The 21,687-nt window shown below is 44.5% G+C and overlaps 1 protein-coding gene across 1 annotated transcript in view; it reads left to right on the forward strand.

The window, feature by feature from the left end:
* MYH15 (myosin heavy chain 15) overlaps nucleotides 1-21,687 on the forward strand; it is a 468,786-nt gene that overhangs the window by 309,512 nt on the left and 137,587 nt on the right. The window lies entirely within an intron of this gene.

Raw genomic sequence — 21,687 nt, forward strand, 5'->3', positions numbered from 1 at the left:
CAAATAAATTTCAGGCTCTGGATCCTAGCACATTAAGTAGTGTTACTAAGAAGAAACACAATATGAAGCATTGACATACCTGCCAAAGGCTTATTTACCGTGGAAGTTCCTGCATCTGTGTGCTCAGATTCATCCAAAATCTGGATCCTCTTTGAACAGACCTCAAGGCCTTATGGATGGACCACAGCTGACCTGTTAGTTCACAGAGACAATCAGCATCAATGTCTACAATGCACTTGCTCCCCTTTTGAAGGGTGTCTTGCCTAAAACTTTAAAAACTGAACAAGTTTAAACCTCAACTGACCCTACTTTCTCCAAGTCAGAAGTTTCATGTCCTACATGTCCCATGGAGGGAAAATGAAATAGAATGATAAAACATTAGAGTGATGACCTTTTCGTGACAGAAAAACTGAACTTTGAAGTTGGTCTTTTTCTATAACTAGAGGACCAGAATTAATTTCAAAATCTCATATTAAAGGGAATGTCAGTGTATAAGACCAGATTTAAATCTTCTGGTTATCTTAGAAAGAAAAATCAAAAATAGAATTTATTTTTCCTCAAAGTGCTTATATGCAGCTCCATTCCTAATGTATGATTCTATCAAATTTCAACAGCCTAGCATGATGGGAAAGTGGAAATCAGTTGTGTAAGCCATTCATCCTGATCTGTATTATCTTACATTGGACTTCTTAAGTGACCCAACTTTGGTTGGCTCAAAGGATTGTTTGCTGTGTGGGAGATGTCAAAAAATTCAACATTGCAGTCTCAGTTCAATGCATTATTTGATACTAAGGACTCTATTGCAGAGAGTCTCTCTCTCTTGGGACGATGGAGAGGGAAGCTTTTCTTTCCTGCTTTCCCTCAGCAAGGCCAGTTTGGTTGGAACAGCTGCTAAAATTATTAATCCACCAACTGACTGGTCACATGATTTCACAGATATTGGTTATTATTCATGTGCAATGTGCTCTTGCTTTCTTTCTCCATGCTCTGGGTTATGCACATCTGCCATCAGTACTGCAGCTGTGTTACACTAAATGCTTTATATTTTAGGGCTTCACTTCTAATTAGAAGAAGAGATCTCTCTCACATTTGTTGGACAGGTAGAAAGGCTGTAGCCCTCTATCAGCTCTGATGAGGTTTTACCTGTTGTTCAGGCTCCCTGTTGTTCAGTGCTCTGGTCAGCAGCAGACTGCATTATATGCTGTATTTTTGTTGTCTATCAGATTAGTGGAACCCTTTATTCCTAAGACTCCAGAATTTCAAGGTGTTCCTCAGACCAGCCATGGCTGGACACATCCACTCTATAGCTCCCTGTCTTGAATGTACCTGAGATGTCCATGTCTTCAGCATCCTGAGACACAGAGATTCTGTAACAATGGTCAGGGTAAAACGCTCTGGATGTGCGGTGTCTGGAGATGGCTGTCCTCCTTCCTTGGGGGTCATGAGGACAGTCGTGCTGGCTCTGACAGGATAATGGCATATTAACCACCCAACGAGAGAGGCAAACAGCTTTCCACAGCACCAAGGGGAGATAGGAGCACATTACAGTGATAGTGCAACCTTTGCACAAGGATTTTGGTACTTTTGCTTAGGACTTGTGGGAAGTTTCAGAAGCAGGCTTGGTCTGTGCTGATGGACAGATCTGGATAGTACAGAGAGGAGAAGGATTGAGATTTGCTCGTACCATTTATATTCTGGTCATTACAGGGCTCAATAATCCTCTTCCTCGGCAAGAGTGACAGAGGCAGTCAGGAATTCAGGGCTTGTTCTGCAGTGCAATATTGAGCACTTGACAGGTTCAGCTGTGGTGGAATGTCCACGCTTTCCTCCAGAGCACATGGCAGGGGCCACTGTGGGAGATTTGTGCTGGGCTGGATGCATCACTGGGCTGTTCTACATGGGCAGCTGTGGTGTCCCTCTGAAAGGCAGCATGCCCTGCACTCTGCCATTCAGTGTCCCCTCCTTCTTTCCTCTGGGAGCATCTTCACAGCCTGTCACAAGGGTGACCAAGGGAAAACCAGATGAATCACAAAAGAGACCTCTGAGTTATTGAAAAAGAAGTGGGTTTTAAAAATACTGAGCTGTTAAGTAGCAGTGCCTTGTGCATTTAAAGCAGAATTCAATTTTTAACCATTCCAAGAGAGCCCTGCAAGGCAAACACCACACTATTTCCTCCACACTTCACAGCACAAGAGACACAGTAGAAGTTTCAACCTAGGTGAGTATCAGAGAAGGGATTAGTATTTATGCTCCTAACTACCAAAACTGGTGTTTTGCTCCTCAAGGCAACAATGCCTCCAAGGCTTTGTGCTGCAGAATGAACAAAGCTAATGCAACTTTAATAACCCGTATGTATATTTTATGCCTTCACCATAAGGACACGGGTTCCTTTGGCTATATGATTTTGACATATAGCTGAAAGTGGTGCAGATGTAATGCAATGAAGATGGTCGTGTCATAAAATCTGTAACAGAAGAGTTTTCCCCTCACTGAAATCTGATTCCTTTCTTAGCATCTAGTACCTGGATTTGGGGTGGGGATGTTCTTATTTAGCTGGATCTGAATTCCTTGAGCTTAAACAAATGTTGATTTTGCCTCCATGCTAGTTTGTTCCCATTTTTTATATCAAAGGTCCTCACTTCTGTACAGATTATACATACTGAAACATGCCAGTCCTTCCTGCTCTGTAACTGTAAGTAAATATGTTCACAATGGGCTGCTTTTTTTCCTTGGCCTGATTGGGGCACAAAGAGGAACTTATATATATATTATTTTATCTTCTGAGAAAAATGTAGCTGGAGACTTTTTGGGAGGAGGTAGTTTTTTCCTGCACTGAGGGAGTTGGGTATCAAAGAGTGTGTGTACACAGATATAAAAAGGGATGTACCCTACTTTCTGTTGTCAGTGTCAGACCTGCTTAACACTGGTAAATGTCTCTTTCTAATGGCTAGAGAAATATCATCGTGTGGGTGAAATATCTGCATGCAGTAAAAACAGGGGAGTCGCCTTTAAATTCAAGATCCGAGTTTCCAAATACAGTTTGCTGGAAAAACACCGTCAGATTTGGCACTGGCTCTCCAGCGGAGAGTAGTATGTGAAATGGAAGGTGCAGCAGGGCTGGGGAGCAGCTCCCCTCTACCTAGATACAGAGAATGAGATTCCCCAAGCGATGCCCAGGGGCAGGGCAGGGGGTTTGTGCCGGCGTGGGATCGCTCTGCAGCCAGCATTACACGCCGGGAAGAAATCTTCCCTTCCCTGGCTCTTGGGTAGGGATAGAGGCCATCTAGTGGGGAGAGGAATTCACAGCCGAGAGCATCTCCCAGTTCAGTGCCCGGCCTCCCTGGCACAGCCCCTGCATGGGGCACAGAGTTACAGCTAAATAATTCTCCTCTGCGTCAGGAAAGAACAGTAAAAGTCAAGCCAGTGTAAGATAACCAGCGATGCTTACACTAATGGCATTCAGGTCGCAAAAGTATCCGGAGACGGGATTTTTTTCCCCCTTTACTTCAGATGAAGTGCCCTGCTGATGAGAAAATAAAGCCAGGCTATTATTTTTGCCCCCGCAATATTTCTGTGTCACATCACTTCAGTAAACTACTTGCATTTAATCTAGGACCTAAAGTGTCAGCTTAGTTTATTAAAACTGTTTCTTATGTTCACATGGAGGGTTTATGCTGAGTTTTCTTTCAGGGAACTGACATACATCACATAAAGACATGCATTTGCTTTTTTATCAAACCCTGAGTCTTTACTTCTTCTTTTTTTTTTTTTTTTTTTTTTTTTTTTTAAGTCTGAAGGTTCCTATGAGGCTGCTCCATGCTAAATAGGAGTTAATTTTCAATTTCTAAAACAGCTTGTCCGCACCCAGCACCCTCTACTCCTCCATTTGAGGAGTGATCCTATAATAAACTCCCCGAAACTTGTTCCAAAAGGCAGTGCTTTCATAGGAACAGTACTCAGTCTCACGTAACAAAGATCTATATTAAAATCCATAGATTGAATCTAGATAAAATGCAGCCAGTGTAACTGCTGACAGCAAGATCTCCCTCACCTTGCTGTGGTGAGACACCCATTGCAGGTGAATCCCTGTCCCAGGTGCTTTGCCTGGAATACAGCTGTATGGAAGAAACAGTGATGCTGGGAGGGAGGAAGGGAAGGCACTTCTGTTTCAGGTGCCACACAGAAAAAATATCTACCAAATATTTACTGGCACGAATAGTTAGTGTCTCCCCTCCAATTGGTGTGATCATTAGGCTGCATCATCAGCTTTCATGACAGGGGCTTGCTGCTGGAGTACAGGGCTGGCACTGGCCACATTCTGAGGCTCTTGCCTTAGAAGGAGGCAATTGTGGCCTTGCTGCCAGTGTAAAGCTAGTCCCACAATGTGCATTCCTCCACCTCCATCACCCTTCTTCCTCCCTGCTCCTAGGGGAGAGGCTGAAAAGCACCTCTGGACTTGCTCCTTTAAGTACAGGAGCCAGAGGCAAAAAATCCCGTTCCCTGGAGCTGGAGAGAACTCATCATCCAGAGGAGGCACAGCCCTGGAAGTCTGAATCTTGGGCCTGCTGGAGTCCTGGAGAAAATTTCCTTGAACTGCTAGAAAAATAAAGCTACTCACCTAGAGTGGTGGGAGATACCAGAGTTAGTGTCATCCCTGGAAGGGTAAAATAATTTTTGGTGGTGCTGCTGAGACTCTGGTAGGGTGTGTGGGCTTCCCAACAGTGGGGCAGCCTCCTGTGAGCCAGTTTGCTCACAGTGCAATGAATGCAATCTGTAGCATGAAGGTCACCTTGAAGAAAATAATAGAGCTGGACAGACGAGGATGTTTACTGACAACGGGAATGTATCGGGTGGTGATCCCATTTCTAACAAAAGTCTACCCCAGCTCTTGCTTTCCACTGAACACTGAAGCCATACAGGATTTGAATCAGGCCCTTGAGCATTTCCCCACTGGAATTGTCCCAGCAGTGCTCTGAAGTAGGAGTAAAATCTAACATGAGCCATCAGGTGGGCAGTTTTTATAAGACTTGATTAAGCCGACGAAATCCCCCCCAAAGGAATTACTTATTGGTAGCAAAGTTTTTCTCCCACAGTACTTGATTCTTATGGCAATTAACGCTGCTGATTACATGGCAATTGTATGATGTAAATATATTCTTCAAAGTACCAGCCTTTAAGGTAATATTTCCTTATTCATTTTACTGCTCATGAGGGGGGATGAATGTAGTGAGAACCAAGGAAGCTGGTATTTGATGCTCTGCTGTTATCACAGTCTTTCACAGTTTCGGAGACAGTGTCAGACCATTTAGATCAGTGAGCTCTGCTGCATGGGAATTCCCCTGTGAACTGGTTCCCTCATGGCCTCTCTCACATTTGTGGCTCACTGTGATCCTAGTAAACATAAGCCCTGTCTAACAGGGTCATATATTCAGAAATTTTCCAAGTGAATTCCTGGAAAGTACCTAGTAGATGTGTTATACTTGTCTGTACATTAGCTTGACCTCATTGCTTGTTTCTGACTTCACAATATATTCAGGAAATCAAAACATGCAAAGTGCTGGAAATGAAAGCAAATCTGAATGAACTACAAACCCCGATTTCAAAGAGCCAGAAATTCCTTAAGAGCTTGTGTAATACAAAATATGTGTGTGTCATCAGCTATCATACATTTGCCTGGACTTTGGTGCATTTCTGTTTCTGGAAGTGGAGCATCCCACCAAGTAGCTGACACAGTGATTTTCTGCTGTAGAAATGACCACCTTTAAACACATCACTTGCATCTCTGCTGCCACCACAAGACTCACACTCTGATGGACTAACATCCCTTTAGAAGCCAAACTGCATGTCCAAGTTACTCATGCTGGAATTGTAGCTCCTGTGAGAAACTAACACCTTTTTCCCTCCTGAGTGCATCAGCATCAGTGAGCTGGCCCTCAGCAGGCTTTGCCCAAGTGTCCTCCAGAGCAGCAGAAAGGAGGCAGGAGTTGGTTTTTCACCTTCAGCTGTCCCCAGAGCCGTGTGACACAGCTGCAGCTGCTGCAGCACCATTTCCCAGGATGGAGGCAGAGGGGTTGTGGCCGCAGACACGGTGACAGCAGCACAGGAGACCTGTCCTGCTGGGTGCTGCTGAGGGGTGTGGGCAGTGCCTTGTTGGCCTTCCTCAGGATGTCCTGCCTCAGGTGAAGGTCCTGTCACCCCCAGCCCACCCCCAGATGGAGCCTGGGCAGCCCCTGCCCCAAAACATGCACCTTGTAACTCCATTACCTCACTGTGCTGCAGGGCTTCAATGCTGCCATTGTTCCCATCCTGCAAAGGCAAGGGGCAAAACAAGGAATTTAACAAGGAAGGTCTGGCCCAAGTTTAGTTTTTATAACTCTTGTTCAAATTTTTTTAAAAATTTTTTAAATTTTATTTTATTTTATTTTATTTTTTTTTTTAGTGAGGTTTTATTGAAATGCTCAGAGGGGCAGGAAAGACATCTCTGGGCTTTGCATGAAACCCTGACCGCCTCCCTTGTCAGGGTTTGATCAAGATACCTCATGGCTTTTCTCAATCTCTCTGCCTGCATGTTTTAGTTGGTGCAAAAAGTGAATTTGTCATTGTTGTTACCATGTCACTGCTTTTACCAGGCCACGTTCAAAAAACAGCCTAATAAACTGGTGGAGGGAACCCTAATTATGCTGGCACAAGCATAATTTAATTCAGATTGCTATAACAACAACCAGTGTCCATGCTCTCTGTAATCATGTTAAGGCCTATACACAAAATAATTAGCATCTTTATGTTTGGTAAATAGAGGTCTGCTCCAGGTCAGCCTCAACGAGGACATGGCATTGTTAGGAGGCTAGGCCTTTTACAGCTTGTGCAGAATGGGCATTTGCAAATAAAATGCTGCTGGAAAGGACAAAAGGAGGACTTGATTATCCAGGAAGCACCTCCACTTGCCTCTTACTCGGTTTTTATTCCTCCTTTGGAAGAAAAATAATAATTCCTTTATTCAAGCTCAAGGAATCAAAGGAAACTGCATATAATAGACACGTGCTCTGCTCAGTCTCCTTTTCACAGGCAAGCGTGATCCAACAGACCTCTAGAAATCCAAGGCTGTGTCCTCCTGCAGCCCTGGATCTGACAAAAGCCAGGGGCAGCATTTGTTTGTTTATTCATTAAAAGTTTCTATGGTCATTTGGCCAGGAACAGACCTGCAAGTAGTTCAAAAAAGTCAGAGGATGATTCCACAAAGAAGCAAGAGCTTTGGTCCAAAGCACCCCAGCCATTTCTGTACTTATGTATCTTGCATGACCTGGGTTTTGGCAGTGCTGGGGCTACAGGGGTGGGCTCTGTGAGAAGCTGCCAGAAGTTTCCTCCACACCCAGCAGAGCCAGTCCCTGATGGCTCCGGGACAGAGGTGCCACTGGCCAAGGCTGGGCCAGTTCCAGATGGTGGTAACACCTCTGTGAGAACAGATCTGAGAGGAAGGAAAGCAAGGTTATTGCACAGAAGTAATTGTGACCAGGGAAGAGCAGAGTGAGGACGTGTGAGAGGACCAACTCTGGGAGCCCAAGGGGAGTGCAGACAGAGGGACAGGAGGTGCTCCAGGCTCTGGGGCTGAGATGCCCCTGCAGCTCACGGTGCAGCTCAGGGCCAGGCAGCTGTGCCCCTGCAGCCTGGGGGGCTCCAGGGGGATGCAGGGATCCAGCCTGGGCAGGAGATCCAGGCCAGAGCAGGTGGATGCCTGAGAGAGGGCAGTGACCCCGTGGTGACCAGGCTGGAACAGGGTCCTGGTGGGGATCTGCAGGTCTGGGAAGAGAGGAACCCACAGCAGAGCAGGTTTCCTGGCAGGACTTGTGACCGTGTCAGGGACACAAGCTGGAGCAGCTGTGCCTGAAGGATGGCACCCCATGGAAGAGTGCCCCATGCAGCAGCAGTCTGGGGAGGACTGCTGCCCGTGGGATGTAATCATGCTGGAGAAGTTCAGGGAGAATTGTCTCCCCTGGGAGGGACCCCACAGTGGAGCAGGGTCCCAGAGCAGCAGCAGAAATTCATGTGATGAACTGACCATAGCCCACATTCCCTCTCTCCCTGTGCCACTGGTCGGGAGGAGCTAGAGCTGGGAAGGAGGGAGGTGTGGATGGAAAGTGTTTTTTAAGATTTCTTTCCCTTCTCATTACCATACTCTGACTTTGTTAGTAATAATTTCAATTAATATCCCCAAGCTGAGTTTGTTTTGCAAGGATTGATTTGGTGAGTGATCTCTCTCTGTCTTTATCTCAACTCATGAACTCTGTGCTGTATTTGCTCTTCCCTGTCCAGTTGCAGAGGACAGTGACAGGGAGACTTTGGTGGGTGCCTGGTGTCCATTGCTGTTACTTACAGCCATTTATTTACACTCAGTTGATGCTTTCCTACTTTATATTTGTAGAAAAATAAGTTACTGCACTGCACTTTTCCAGTATTTTGTAACAGTGCCACAAAAAACCTTATTCTTCCAGCTTAACTCCAGAATTGAGATAGCATCTCAAACATTTTACCTTGCGGTTCTTATAAGCAAAAAACATTCACTAACCTTGTTAAGAAAGTGTCATCAATTAAATTGCTTGAAGTTCTCTGGAAACTCTCACAGAAAGCTGCCCTGAGGTCCATTAGGGACATTTCTGAAATTTCAGCTGTGTCTAAGCAGTCTGCTCTGCTCGTGTGTTGGAGTACAAGAAAGTTGGTTTGCTCCTTCAAACTAAGAGACAGCTCATTCAGTCAGATGGAATCGTATGTTTTAACATCAACAACCTGTAGATCAGCCTGGCATGTGGATACAGAGCCCAGGATATTTTAACAGCATTTACTCTGTTAAAAAAAAAAAAAAAAGCTCTTTTCCTTTAGGAAGGTCAAGTGCACTTTGCCCCACAGAAGTCATCTCTTTCCTGTGCTATGTTCCTAAAGTTCCTTGGGAAATTTCAAGCATAGTCCCCTTATCCTTAGGTCTTATACATCTCTTTTATTTTTGAAATATTTTAATTTTTTTTTATTTTTTTTATTACTGTTTTTTGGGGTAGTTAATCTCTAGTCTCCTGTGGTTGGTAATTTCACCCTGAGTATAATATTGAGTGCAGTCAAAGAGGCATCATGATAACCAGGCACAGCTTCCTTCCTTTAGGGACACTCTTTCTATAGAACCTTAAGAAACCTCCCCAATGGAACTCTGCCTGTCCAACCAACACTTTGGGGGTTTTTTTTGCTGCTTTCTGAAAGTTGGTGAAAGCCAGCAGGACAAGGGAGGTGATCCTGCCCCTCCACTCCTCCCTGGAGTGCTGTGCCCAGCTCTGGGCTCCTCAGGATGAGAGAGACAAGGAGCTTCTGGAGAGAGTCCAGCAGAGGTTGCAAAGATGATTTGGGGTCTGGAGCATCTTTTATAAGGACAGGCTGCAGGAGCTGGGCCTGTTTAATCCAGAGAAGAGATGGTGAGAGGGGATCTCAAATAACACATGTAAATATCTCAAAGGTGGGTGTCAGGAGGATGGTGCCAGACTAATTTGAGTGGTGCCCAGTGACAGGACAAGGAGAAACGGCCATAAACTAAAAGACAAGAAGTTTCACCTCAACATGAGGAAGAACTTTATGTTGAGAGAGGCAGAAGACTGGGATGGGCTGCCCAAGGAAGTTATTGAGCCACTCTCTTTGGAGACATTCAAAACTCACCTAGACAAGTTCCCCTGTAACCTGCTCTAGGGATTATTTCCAGAGATCTCTTCCAACACTAAAAATCCTGTGATTCTGGGAAAATTTTTGGACAAATGCGAATTTTTTTTCAGCTTGTGTAACAGAATCATTTGGGGTATTTCCAGGCAAGAGGGGAGAATACTTCCTTAACCAAACTAGAAAAAGCTCAAATTACACTTTCAAGTTACACTGAAAAAAAAAATAAAATAAACCCAAAACCCCAAACCTAATTACAAAAACAACCCCAACCAAAACCTATATAAGGCTAAAAAAAACCAAAAAAACCCCCCCCCCCAAAAAAATAAATAAACCCAAAACCCCAAACCTAATTACAAAAACAACCCCAACCAAAACCTATATAAGGCTAAAAAAAACAAAACAAAAAAAAACAAAAAAAAAAAACCCAAACAAATAAACACAAACAAAAAAAAACAAAACCAAAAAAAACCCCAAAACAAAACAAAACAACCAACCAACAACAACAAAAAAAACCCACCAAAAACTGAACCCGTATTTTGTTTCGGCCAGTTGTTTTCTTTTTTTCTTTTCTTTTTTTTTTTTTTTTAAATAAACTTGCTATGTCAATTTGTTTCGAAGGCGAAAAACGCTTTCCTTTTGAGTTCAGAGGGGAAAAAAAAAATCAAAATCTCCTATTTTAATTTTTTTTTCCTATGCTATAAAAAAACCACCCTAACCCTCCGCAGTTATCCAACAATCCATAGTTATCCCACAGGCCGCAGTTACGCAGCCATCCGCGGTTACGCCGGCGGCGTTACGGAGGAAGTTTGTCCCTCGCGCGGACCCGTGCGCGCTCCCGCCGGCGGCGCCGCTGTGAACGCGCAGCGCTGCGGGAGCGGCGGCGGCCGCCAGGGGGCAGAGCGGGCGCGGCCTCAGGGCTGCGGCTGTGGGCAGCGCGATCCCGCCCGGGCCTGAGCCCCGCCGACAGCCGCTGGGTTGAGGAATTGCGGTAAAACCCTCCGGGGAAAAGCGCCGGTGGGAGCGCGGGGTGATGTGTGGGGCGCTGCCCCACAACCTGTGGAAGTGGAGGTTTGAAATTTGCGGATGGATGTCCGCGATTGGCGTCTCTCCGAAAGAGGGGGACTGCAGATGGTGGAATGCACGGAACGGCAGCAGATCTGACGTGGCTGGTGTTATTTCCCTGTGGTGGCTGGAGTGATTCTGTAGCGTTTAAACTGCCAAGTTAAAGAGGAGAGAGATCTTTGCCTTCATTTGATTCGTTGTTCTAGTTATATGTGATTTCAGAGTCCACATCTCTTCTTGAGGTGCCACCTTACAGAGATGTCCTTGACTCCTTGGGGCTCCTGACAGCAGTGACACAGGAGCTGTGCCAGGACCTGGGGCTTTTCCCAGACCCGCTTTCCTGCCTGTAGGGTTTTGCAGAGCAAATCAATTCAGAAGAGTCAAGTTAGAACAAAAGTTCACCCCTACACAAACCCATTGCTTACTGCTTGCTTCCAAAATCCCATTCTGCGTATTTGGTGGTGTACACACATCATCTAGAGGTGGGGAACGAGCCAGATCTGAAAGGCAGATGTTGTAGAGGAGGGGGAAATACTGTAGAGCTTCCTATAGGCATTGCTTTGTAATTTTCTAGGAATGCAGTCAAGTGTCCCTGTTCAGCATTCTGTGGTGTGGTCAGGACTCATAACAGCTACACTCTTGCTGTCCTTTCTAGTCTGCTATACAGCAATCAGACATGCTTTTGTTCTCATTTGGGCCTGAAAGTCACACCTCTGTTTGGGGTTACAGGTAGCTACAGCTCTTTCGTTGCAGCTCTTCCAGGTTTGAGCAGGAGGGAGTTTGTCACATGTGGGACTTCCCAGGCAGGACTGCCTGGGGCAGGAGGATGATGCATGAGAGATGGCATCCAGCACTTCAGCCAAAACCCAGAGACACTCCGAAAACAACCTACTGAAAAATCTTTCACAAAATTTCACAAAAATTTCACAAAATTTCACAAAAATTTCACAAAGGAATACTTTGGGAAACTTGGTTCGGCTACAAGTGAGAATGTGTACAAACCTGGAGAGTTGTGATGCCCTGACTCTGTCCTTGTGGCTCTCTGGAGCCTCTGACACCCGGCCCAGTGCAGAGAAAGGGCATCCTGCCTTCTCTGCCCTGCTGGGGACCTGAGGTGGCACGACAGAAGGCTGGGAGAGCAGCACTGCTGTTCCCACTGAGCTCTGCACAGCTCCTCTCTACCTGCCAAAGTGGCAGGATTTCTGCTGATGATTTGCACTGTGTGTCACCATGAAAAACTAATTCAGCTCTCCTTACACTCCGTTCATCTTCCAACAGAATAAACATTCTTCTGCCTTCCTGTAATGCTCAAAACTGCAGGCAGCAATGGCTGAAGCAGTTCACCACTCTCCTCCTGCAAAAGGCAAGAATGCAAATTACCTGTGCACGTCTGGTCAGAGAACAGCCCATCAGCCTGGCTTAGACCTTAGTGATCATTTCTGTACCGTTTTACCAATGATCTGCTTTCAGAAATGTCTGGACTAGTGCTATTATCAAACTGACCCTTACTGCTCCTCTATTCATTATCTTTTCCCCTGAATGACTAAAATAAACATTTCAGAAAAAGGTGTAAAAAAAAATCTGTTGTGGAGAATTATTCCTTTTGCTTAAGTTGCCATTTGAAGAACTTTCTTTACAATGACTGGAAGTTAGAGGAACGTATATGGCTTCAGAAGAGATCTGCCTCTTTTTTTATGTATATTTTTTTCTTTTCTTATGTAGTGAGTTTCCTGAAGCACTACTGAAATTCTTTAGTTCCTCCTATCTCCAGCTCTCACCGTGTCCCATAGGCAAATCAAGAAAAAAACAGGGAAGGAAGCTCTGCCAGGCGCATTTCACAGATGCTCTCCCATTTTTCCGCTGCAAGAATTAAAGACAAAACTGCTCACTCTTCTCTTCATCATTTACTGTTTCCCGCAGCTGTCACACTGCCTCCGGCTCGGTCTTGCTGCCAAGATCTCCATCTTTCCCGGCTTGTTTCTCCCGTGCTCGCACAGGTGGAGCTCAGCCCTTTTTGAAGCAAGACAGAATGTTTTTCGTCCTGTACAAATCGTGCCTGAGGACGCCCGGCAAACCCTTTCGTTGTCCACCCTCCCCCGCTTCCTCTCACGCCAGTCTTGAGGTGTCTCCTGTGTAATTAGGTTAAGTGGCTCTTGCAGGACGAGTTAAGAGCAGATACAGAGCTGGAGCATTGAGACACCTAAGGTCGGTTAAGGTTATTAGGCTCCAGCAACTCCAGCTCAGGAGGAATGCTTCCCTCATATATTTCCCCCACCCAGAAAATCCTTGTGGATTTTCTTTAAAGGCAGAAAAATTTGTGTTAGAGGAGCGAGAAAGCTGCTTTCAGGAATCAGCAGACTCTGTTCGTTACTCAAATGAGAGAGTGATGTTTCCCTGCAGATCTCTGTTCTGGCTCTCCAGCCTGATGTAGCTCCCCGCCTTTAATTTATGTGTTGGCAAATGTGCCTTGCTGCAGTGTCAAAACAAAACCCTCGTTGCAGTGTGTCTGTGTATGTGCACAAACATACGTGCACATCAGTAACACATTATGGAACAGTTCCAAAAGACAGGCATTCCTCTCTTCAGGAAAGACCACCTGAAAAGCTGGTTTTAGGTGGTACTGATCTCAGCTTTTTAATTGTGGAGGTGATGGGGAGCTCTGAGCAGAAGCTGCTGCTCATGTGGCACTTGCTGAGTTGCCAGGATGTAGATTCCTCAGCATCATGGTGCTTGTTCAGAGCTGAAGAGGATAGCTCTGAAACACAGCATTGGGCAGATCAGGCTCCAGAAGCAAGGTCCCTGGTGGTTTCTTCCACTTGTAGTAGAATGATGAGCACTTTACCTTTCTGCAGCAACCCCCTTCAGGCTCTGTCTCACATGTCTGAGTGAGGAGGTGGTTCCCAGCAGCAGCCAGTGCAGTGTGAGGGGAAGCACTACAGAACTGCACACCTAGAATAAACCTGTGTCCAACGATTGCAAACCCTTCTTCACCCCACAGGGCATTCAGACAGTCTTGTGGCTCCTGAATGGGGGGAACATGTTTGCTTTGGGTTGAAATGTATTCCCCAAGAAATCATGTGGCTAAAGATGTTTCTGCCAGGTGTTAATCTGAGATGTTACTCAGGTATTAGTGATTATAATCAATAGAGGATACAATAAAACTCGTGAAAGGACTCAGTCTGTACAAGGAGCACAGTCTCTCTGCTAAGTGAGGACACAGTCCTGGGGCAGAAGAGGCTGGTATACTTTAGGGGCACTCATAAAATACCCTGATACACCCTACAGCTGAGCAATGAGCTGCAGTAATGTTTTACCAGGACTTGAGAATTTCCATGCTGGCACCTCTGCTCTCCCATTTTGACAACCAAATGAGATTAAAAGTTCTCTCATGAATTTCAATGATGAACCCAGCCACCTCGTTCTGAAGAGGTTACAGTGAATTAGATTAGTAGAGGGACAAGGTAAAGAGGAGGCTTACAACTGTAATTAAGTGAACAAGGAACTTAAAATAAGGAAGGTCATGGGAGGTTTGTGTTTGAGTGGGAACAGGCTGTGACTGCTGCTGCAGCACCACACTTAAAGCTTTACATTCAGGAGAGTCAACCTCAGCTGGCACCTTTTGTGTCACCACACCTACTCGTTTGTCCAAAACTCAAAACTGGCCAGTCAAGGGCACTTTTTAGTGGACATGCAATGGGGAAATACTGAGCTATGTGAAAGGGTGGAAGTGGTGGCTTTGGAAAGTCTAACAGTACTCAAGAAGAAGTGGCAGTGGGAAGGTATCTTCTGGACTGGGGACACTGAGCAATACTCCCTGCTGGTTGCAGCTCAGTGTCTGAGTAAATAGATTTTTTTTTTTTTTTGTATGAGCACATGGTTTATCAGTAAAGCATGGGGAGGAGGGAATTCACACTCTCCCATGGTTGCTTTCGTATTCAAAGTGTTTAAAAAACAGTATCTGTAAGCTTTCTGAATATCTGAAAAATCAACATAAATGAAAAATCTCTGCAAACTTTGATTAAAAATCATAAAGGTGAAAGCATGTGGGCAAGGAAGAAGATAAACAATGAGAAGTGGGCAATGAGAGCAAAAGAGTGACAGGATGGAGCAAGGGGTAGAAGACAAGTCAAGTGTTGTAGCTGGTTCTATAAAAGAACACCAGTTTTTGAAATAATGGACTAATACTTAGGTCTTTTCTGCTTGTGACCTCCTGTTTTTCTTTGTTTGGAAACATTTAAATAGCTGGGGCATAGTAATGAAAACGTTTATAAATCCAAAGCTTCATAAATCTACAGGCAATATAAGTCATTTGTCATCTGCTACTTGCTAGTCTCTTATAAAAATGTCAGTCATCCAAGCAGGGGTTGGCTGGGATAGCCAAATTCAGATAGGAAATACTTAATAGAAACTAATTCAGGAAGTGACAGCCAAGACAATCTGCTTTCTTTGAACATATGCTTTTTCTTAAGAGAGGCCAGGGTGACCTAATGTCTGGGCATTATAGATCTCAGTGACATGGCAAGAGGCCTCCCTTGGCTTAAAGAGGGTTTAGCATACCTTGCAGTGTGTCTGGAACCCCTGCCTTGTCTTGCTGCTGCTTTGGCCCTTCTCTGCCAAGTGCACCTGGGCAATGGCAAAGTGTTCCTCAGGGAGAAAAAGGCAAAACAGCAATTCCTTGATTTCATGAGTGAAAATAGTGATACAGCACTCTCTCCTCTCCCTGCCGCCTTCTTCTCTCATGTGGTGCTTTTTGCAGCAAAATCACCTTTGAAAATAAATATGAAGGGCATTTTTCTCCTTGCTGGTGTGTTTGAAGCCAAAGGCAAAGCCAGGGTAGCATTTTGTTTGGAGCAGCACAGGACAGGGGCACGTGGTGCCAGTTTGGTACATCTGCTGGGCTGTGGGGCTTGGATGTGCTTTGTGCCTGTCCCCAGCCACATCTACAGCAGTCACACACAGCACTGCAGGGTCACAGACCTGGCCAGAGTGTGCTTCTTCACATCCCATGCCCCTTGGGCTCCTGTAGATCCAGCATAGGACACAGGGAATCCATCAGGATGGGAAAGGAAAATGTTGGGTTGTGAGCTGTAATAGCAGCAAAGACACCTTGTATTTTTCAGAGCTGTTGCTGGGCTTTGTTAGACTGTAAATCAATCAAAGCAACAGGAGCTCAGCGTGGCAAGTTGCTGAACTCCATACTTTCTCTCTGCTTTACACATGGGATATTTTTGACACAAATGCAGATGCTACCCTCAGTGGTCTTGCCACTGCTTTCCAGCACAAATCCCATTTTTGACTGATTGAGTTACATGCTGTGGTTTACCCAGGTTTTGCAGGGCTGGGCATGGATGAAGGATGAGGTAGAAGGTCTCAGGAGCCCTTTTGCTTGGTTATAGACAAAGTGTAGGATCTTATTTTCACAGCTCAATGTGGGATCCCACAACAACACTTTCAATAACACTTGCAAATCCCTGTGTTCTCATGTAGTCAAGCAAAATTTACATTATAATATTTGGCCATGGAAGTCTACTAGCAGTAATTGCTGTTAAATGAGGTGGAAACATTTTAAAATTGTTATTTCTCTGGGCTGAAAATCCCAAGCAAAAAGATCTTTTTGTGGCCTAAGACCTTGCACAGTATGGAGAAATGCTCTAAATAATAAGCTGACAGAGAGGTTCATCTGTGACAAAGCCTTTTTCCTTTCTCCAGCTGCAAACCCACGTGAGTAGGACTCTGAGGAGCAGCATGGGTTACCAATGCCTGGCTGATGCTCTCTGTGCAAGGATGAGAAGGAAGTACTGTGATAAAAAGCACTGTAGACCAGATAAATCACTGAACACTTCTTATCCTCCTACCTGCTCCAGTGAGTATTTTTGAGAATTTCTTGCTGACTGTCGAAAATTACAAAAGAAGTAATTTATTTTCGTTTTGTACTAATTTTCTTTGTACTACTTATTTGGAAAAAGACAACCAATTTGTTTGTGGGTTTGTTTTGTTTTGTTTTTTTCTCCTTTTCCTTTTCTTTTCTTTCAAGATCACCATTGGTGGATTTTAGCACCATGCAGTTACACTTGCACATCAGGACCACAGCACATTAGGTCTGGAGTGACCTCATTCTAATGGCGTGGTCCAGGCTATAAAGAGCAACAGACTTTGCTGGGAGGCCACATGTAGTGTGAGTTTTGTAGGAACTGAATTTCCTCATCCAGACTCACTTGGAGTAAAACTACATAATCTTCTGGCTAGACAACATGGGAATAAAAATAACTAACAATTGTCTTCTCTTGGATGGCCAGTTTGCTGCCTTTAGGAATGGCACACACAGACACACAAACAAGCAAGCAAACAAACAAACTTGTAGTTCCCTTTCCTCAGTACCATCCTTGGACTTCTGCCTGAATCCTCCCAGTCTGGATAACTGCTGCTGGCACTTCAGGAAGCACTTGCCCATGTGGTGTGTCTGAATTGCTGCTGATGGGCCTGTGAGATAAGATAAGCAGAAATATTCCCAACAGATTAGAAATAACTTTGTTCCACTGCTACTTAATCACCCTTGAATTCTTCTTATGTGAGGCATAATGAAATAAACTAATTTCTGGAAGAGATTATGCATGATAAATCAAAATTATCCATTTGTGTGTTTGTAAACATGAAGCTAGATCACTTTCATTTGCCATTTTTTCAGTGATCAGATCTGTAGTAGTCAGAGCATTAAAGCACCACAGGTCATATGATCATAGGAAATTCATCTATTCCCTAGTCACCCAGGTTAGAATGTCATTCCTAGCAGATAGTTCACTTACAGACCCATAAAAACTTGATTTTGAGACGTCAAAGCTGTTTCAGGCAGCCTCTTCACATCTCTCATAACCCCCACCAGTTACTCCACCATTCAAAGAGGACAAGAAATGTTTTTCTCATGCCACAAATATTTGGGAGATGTGGTGAGTTGACCTCAGCCAAACAAATCAGCTGCCACTTGCTCACCCTCCCCAGTGGGAGGGGAGAGAACAGGAAGAATGAGAGTGATAAAATGTGTGGGTTGAGGTAAAGACAGGTAGATCACTCACCTGTGATTGTAGTCTGCAATTACTGTTACAGGCAGAAGAAGCCGGACTTGGGACATTATTGCAAATTAACATAAACATTTAATTGCTTATCTAGGTACTGAAACAAAGCAGTCAAACATTTCCATACTTAAGCTTTTCCTTTGTTTTCCCAGTCTCACCTTCTCTCCAGACACCTCTTTAGTTTCTTGTCTTCATGCCCTTTGCTATTGCTGCAGGTTGCACTCACTCCCTTTCATGAGGCAATACAGAAACTTGGGGTCTGAACACAACAGTTTCTTTTCTCACTCTTTTCTTCTATCCTCCAACAGAGTGCTTCATGGGCTACAATACCTTCTCTGGCATGGATTATCCACAGGCCACAGTCACTTTTGGGGGGTGTTATCAGCTCTGTCATGCAGTGCCTGAGACTCCTCTGCCTTGTTCTTTCTTCTTTCTCAGCTTTTACCACCCTTCCATGAGTATGTTTTCACAGCAATTGCCCTTGGTTGGCTCAGCCCCCTCTCAGGAGCTGCCCCTCCAGCTGCCAACAGCTTGCAAAGCACACCCAGGAGAGATGAGTTCAACCATCTTCCACTCCATGACTGAATGAAGTCCACTTCAATGTTTTGGTGCACAGGACAGAGAAAGTGAGACTCACTTGTGCTGAACCAGCCAAGAACAGGCTGGCTGCTGTCACAGAGCAGAGATGCCCACTTGAGTGTCCCAGTTCTCAAACACCTTAACCTGCAAGCCACCTAAGCTTGGGCAGTTGGGGTGGAAAAAAGTGCTGGAGACAGGAGTGATTTTTATCTCTTGATCACGGGTCACCACTGCTAACATATCAACATTTTTCAAAGGAAAACATCTTCGTTGGAAAATTCTGGTCCCTTTCCTAAGCATGTCTTTGAAGGAATCAACATAGCAATTCCCACGGGACAAGGTTGCTGATCTGTCTCCCCTGCTGAAGGACAGGGCAAGTGAATCATGAAACAAGAGTGCCTCTTCAGTCTCAAGGTCTGCCTACAAGCTGTAGGGATGATGGCAGAATTTTGCTAAGGCTTTTCAGGGTGATTGAAGGATTTTGATTTGCATTGCTGTATTGGAATGGTGAAGAACAGTCCTTACCCCAGGAAAGCATATCCCTGATGGCATACTCCTCTCAAGGACTTTTTGGCAGTTTTAAACATACATATTCTAGCCCTTAGCTAGTGTACATTTGTGTAGGTCCACTGCAGCCAATAGATCTCTAGGAAAAGATGAAGTGTGTGTAAAGAGTGGAAATAATACTAAAACAAAATTGCTTTAATGGCTCTGATGCCCATCTAAAGGCATGCAGATTTTTTTGACATAAATACTCTAATTTCAGTGGAGTTGTTACAGTAAGAGGACCTCAGTCTCACATCTTGTACTTGTAGGTAGTGGTGGCAGTAGATTACATATATTGTAACGATGGATGAAGCAAATACATGCCCATTTCAATCCCCAGGGAAGTATATTTCTCTTGGGAAAGCAATGTAATATTAGAAAAGTATGATTTTTATAAGGCTATAATTACGTTTTTGCACAGCTGTATTTCCCCAGGGTCAGATTTATTGGATTACTGAGGTAATTCAGAGCAATGTCACACAGTTATGAGCTAAATTACAGGTGGCCAAGGCTACTTCAGCAGAGGGAACTACTTGATTGTCCGCTTTGAATTCCCAGAAACTTTAGAACGACTCCAAAGTTGAAGTACCAACTTTTCTATTTCCCTTTACTTGAATGTGTCCTCACTGTGACACTGTAAACAGACTATACAAAAAGTTTGCCATTTCATGAAAAGAAATCTTCAAAGTGTCAGAAGTTTGACAGCGAGTCCTTTATGGCTTAAAAATCTTTAGAGATTCATCACAAAACTCTAGGAAATATGGGATTGGTATTTTTGCTTTCTCCCTCTAAGTCCTATAAGGTTTGTGTGAATTTGCCTCGACTTCTGATATGCTCTACCTTATTTTTCTTATTTCAAATCTCTTTCTTATCTAGCTCTGTGGTTTGATATCAATACAGAATTAAATCCACGGGACCTATTTTCCAAACTCCCAAAATGTTAAATCACCACAATATTCAAACATCATATCTGTGAAAGTGTATCTTTATCTTAGGAGCCAGAAAGCTGCATCACTCGGCAGCACACCCTGAGATACTCAGGGTGCTGTAAAGAAATAAATCTGCATCTCTAGAGTGTGTAAAACACTACTCCATCCTTACTGCCATACATTTCTTTGAAATTTAAGTTGTAGTCATCCACAGAATACCACACTGATCCAAATTAATTTCTCTATAGATCATTGGGAAAGAGAGACCAGTGCTTGATGCAGTTCAGCAGACAAAATGAGATGCCTCAAAGATCTGACAGTTTGAAATGCAAAGGAAGTAGATGAGAAGATGGAAGGACTGACTGTTTAATTTTCTTTTTTCATTTCTTTTTTTTTTTTTTTTCTCTTTTTAATTGATGGTATTAGCTTGCTTCTCAAAGGAATCACAGCAAGGATGAGTCATTGGCAAAAGGAGGGAATGGCACAGTGAAGGAAATGGATCTGCCTTTCCAGCAGAGTATTCCAGGCTAGACTAAAATGATGGGGAAGATCATTCACTAGTTAAGGGGCATTCCACAGAAAGGACATGCAATAGGGTACCATCACTGGGGAGAACACTGGCTGTGCTACAGCTCTCAGGAGGCTTTCCTGCTGCCCCCTACAAGCTGAGCATTCCTGCAGGCACAGGTGGAGAGCCAGGGATGCAGTCTGCAGCCAGGATGTTGGTGAGTGCTGGGAGGCACATACTGCACTGGGACTGCTCGAGAGCATGTCCCTGTGCCCAGCAACCCAGAGATGAAAGCAGAGGATGTCTGGAAGGGCAGGAGCTTGTGGGAGTTTAAAGCAGCCATCAGCCTGCAGTGGAAGGCAGGGAGTGTGAGTGTAGTGAGGGCAGAGGAGGAGAAGGCATGGGTGGGTACCAGCCAGTGCTAAATATGCATGGCTGCCAGCAGTGCTGCAATGCTCACGTTGCTGAGCACATTCATGATAAGCAATATCTTGTAAGGTTCTGTGAGTTTCTGCTCCATGAAGAGGAGAACAAAGCCCAACCTATTGCATAAATCTCTTCAGAATGTATCAGGTGCAGAGATTGTGAGCAATATGCACAGTGTGACCTTGAAGCTGCTACCACATCCTCTAACTAAAGCATACTCCTGGCAGTTAGCTGCAGTGGGACCTGAAGTTAGATGAAGCAGGATCAACTTAAGAATGATGCAGATGCTCGCACAACACACTGACAAGGTACATCTCATTATCACTGAAGTGCCAACAGTAAATGCCTATATTCCTGGTGCTAAAAGGACACCCTCCTGCATTTCTTGTTGCTTATTTGAATGGCTGTAGTTATATTCTAAGATGCCATCCCAGTGTCAGGTTGTAGAAAGTCAGCTGCCTTTGGAATAAAAAGAGAGTGACAGTTTGCATTACTGTCATTATTAAAGCAGGGATAGAAGCAAAACAGCAGCCTGGAAGGGTAGTTAAGGCCTCTCCCACTGCAGTAGTAAATGGCTTTGGAGACAGATAAAGAGGCTTTAAAAGAGGTCCCTGGGAGACAGTGCTTGTACACAACACAAAAGGAAAACTGTGCAGATCAGTCTCATGATGTAATATCACAACTTTGCCATGAAAGAGTCATCTCAAAATCTTCAGTTCATTTCATGCAAAGCTGTGTGTGAAAAGCTCTATAGTGCGAGCTATTACTGTGTTTTGTGAGATCTTCCCTTTTCAGCCAGGGAAGTCAAAGCTGAATGAATCGTGAACAAAACCTGGAAATTCCCCAAGTATATGCATCATCACCAGGCCCAGTCACA

Source organism: Sylvia atricapilla, chromosome 2 (genome assembly GCF_009819655.1).
Source record: "Sylvia atricapilla isolate bSylAtr1 chromosome 2, bSylAtr1.pri, whole genome shotgun sequence".
Lineage (NCBI taxonomy): Eukaryota > Metazoa > Chordata > Aves > Passeriformes > Sylviidae > Sylvia > Sylvia atricapilla.